Source organism: Silene latifolia, chromosome Y, assembly GCF_048544455.1.
Source record: "Silene latifolia isolate original U9 population chromosome Y, ASM4854445v1, whole genome shotgun sequence".
Lineage (NCBI taxonomy): Eukaryota > Viridiplantae > Streptophyta > Magnoliopsida > Caryophyllales > Caryophyllaceae > Silene > Silene latifolia.
In genome coordinates, this window is record NC_133538.1 from 394,791,018 (window position 1) to 394,794,425 (window position 3,408).

The window sequence follows — 3,408 nt, forward strand, 5'->3', positions numbered from 1 at the left end:
GGTTCTAGTTGGGAATGGGACGCCGGCAGGTTGATGGTTATTCGGGGTTGGGGTGGAATTATATGGGGGTAGTTAAGTGATTTTGTTTGTTTTGTTAATTCACTCCTTCAAACACAATGGGAAGAAAATAGGGGATCGGAGGGAGTATATATGTTTTGAGTAATTATTTTTTTGTTTATATTTTTTGGATTAAAATTATCTCCTTTTGTGTAATTGTTGTTTTTATAAGGGTTTTTTGTCAAACACAACCTTTAAAAAAAAATTCTTCCAAACACCACCTTTAAAAAAAAAAGTTTGTAAAACACAACCTTTAATAAATTTTTTGTTGTCAAACACGACTTTTTGGCCGAAGAACTTAACATTCTGTAATGGGGTAACTTTCAGTCGATGTTTGAGATAGCAAAAGATGTCGGTTTGAGGTGTTTTTGGACTCATTGGAAAGGTGGAAATACAAGCTTTCCAGGGGTTATATGATGGTCAAAGGCGGCCTTATGGGGGGTCTATTGATGTGTAAAGTAAGGCTGGTCGGGGATTTATTGTAATTATTGTAATTTAATTTGGATTTATTTCATAAATGTTATGATTTTAAGGTCAAAAATGAGAATAAAATTAAATCAAGTTGAATTATTGTCAAAAATTGAGTGATGACTAATTTTTGAGTCCTAAGAGTGTTAGGATAATTAACTTGAGCTTAAATGTGAGTTAAGTATTAATTTGTGATTTTAAGAAGTTATTATCACGCATTTCCAGAAAACCGGGTTATATATACGATATAAGTTAAATAGGGCGATTTGGCACATAACTTGGCATGATAGATATATATTATAATGCTGCATATTTCAATTATTGAATGTCTTTTAATTATATAATTTTATCTTAGTATGGCCTTAGTTTTAATCGATATTACCCGTAATGATAGGGAATATTGATTCGGTTGTAATTTAATGTGATCTCGTATCACTTATATTTTTACTAGTTTTTCATCTTACAAATGTATAATAGGAATAGCTTTGTATTTTTATTATTATTTGTAATTATGGAGCTTCTTCAAAACGGTGCCATTCGGAAAGGCGTTCCGACAAAGACGGTGTTCTTGGAAGGCGTGCCATTTGAAGATTCAAGGGACCAAAGGAGTTGGTTTCCGAATATGTAATAGATTTTTTGATTTTCTATTTTAGGAATGCCATACTAGGAATTTTATTATTGCTTTGCATTTATTTTAATATGTTGCATGCATTGCTAAATCACCATAACAACACATGCATATCATATCGAGTCATTGACCGTGTCAATTATAATTATCGTAGTTCACCGCTTTAGTTCACTTAAAACGTGATAGATAATAAATTGACAAGACCTCTCACTTATAATAATTGAGAATTAGCCTTACCAAATAGTAGAATCCATGAGTCCCAATTTCATGAGGAAGTAGGCTCAGCTCACCGGGGTGCTAAACTTGTTACGTTGGGTAAGTGGGTAATAAAATGTTATTACATCGAAATTTGGATTGAGCTCAACGGAAGTATTCGTGACCGTAGTCGCATGAGTTCTGGGCTAAAGATAAATATTAAAGTAATTTTTGTCGACCGAGAGTTCTAGAAGAAGAATCGATTAAAGAGTTAATCCACCGAATTATATTGGTAAGGGATGAATCGGCTCACCGTGCCCGAGTTAATATGAATTTGGATCTCGGAATCATTTATAATAGTTGCGTAGAGGTCACTATATAAATGCTTAAAACTTGTTTAAAGTGTTTACAAGTATTATTAAAACGATAGATGTTAATTATTTCCTTCATTTCCGTTCTTGTAGTTATTTATTCGCAATGGATTCATCTAATACTCTTAAATCAATCACCATTAATTCATGGCTCCAATCATTCGATGAAAAGTGCTCCGAGTATGACAATGATACGATTAGAGAATTACGCATTGGCATTGGTCAGGATGGAAATCTTTGCTACTTTACCACTTCCACACCTCCCACTCCAATATTTATGCTTACCTCCTTGGTAAGAAAACCTTGTGAAGAAAATCTCACTAAATCCAAGGCATCCTTATTTGTAGAAACAAGGAGAAATATTAAATTCAGTGGGAGTTCTAGGAAGAATGTTCTTGCAACTGAAAGAAGTAATGGTATTATTAAAGGAAAGGCAAAGATGGGTAAGAGACCCAAACCTGATAAAGAATTGGATATGGATAGTGAGACTAGCACAACCAAGACCAAGAAGGGTGCCCAATGTTAAGAAGAATGTCATTATTGTAATATCATGGGCCATTGGAAACGAAATTGCCCAAAGTATTTGGGAGATATCAAAGCTGGACTTGTCACACCACTTGGTACTATTTCTTCCAAAATCGTTGTTATTGATATAAATTATACAACCACCTCAACGTGGGTATGGGATACCGGTTGTGGTTTTCACCTTTGTAATCGTATACATGGGCTTGGAAATGTGAAAAAGCTAAACAAGAGTGATATAAATCTCCGACAAGAAAATGGAGCTAGGGTAGCCATCACTTAGAGAGGGACTTGTGTACTTATTTTAGCTAATAGCTTCGAGTTGTAATCTACATAATGGTGATTATGTACCCATTTTATCTAAAACATTATTTCATGTTAGACATGGAGGGATTCATATTTTGCCATAAAAAACAATCGTTTTATTTTGTTTGAAAATTGACATGGCTGGGAGCCAAGTCAATTCTCTTAATGGTATTCATGTTTTAGACACTTCCAACTCAACTAAAGATATCTATAACATACAAATCAAAAGACTCATAACTAGTGATCCAAATGATTTGTTCATTTGGCTTTTTCGATTAGGTTACATAAATGAGAAACACATTGAAAGCTAGTGTCGGCTAGATTTAAATGAACCATATGAGTTTCAATCATATGGAATATGCGAATCTTGTCTCCTCCGCAAAATGATTTGTACTTCCTTTAGTGGTAAAGGGACACAAGCAAGTGATTTGCTGGGACTAATACATGTCGATGTATATGTTCTAATGAGCATCATCGCAAGGGGAATTGATGACTACTTTGTCACTTTTACCAATGATTTAAGTATATATGGGTATATTTACTTAATCAAATATAAAGTGACGCATTTGAGAAATTTCTAAATGATGTAGAGAACCAATTGAACAAAGTACTAAAGCATTACGATCTGATCGTAGTGGCAAAGATCTAAGTAATGAATTTGATTTATTAAATATGGATTATGTCTTAGTGTCACTACCCATAAGATCAAACTAATATGAGTCGGTTTGAGTTATCGAACTCAATTTTGGGAATTTACAATCCAAAATGGACACGTAATTCTAAGCGGATGGTCAACTAGGAAATACCTGAAATAGAGAATCTATTTAACAAATGACATGGATCAGATTCGCATATAACATG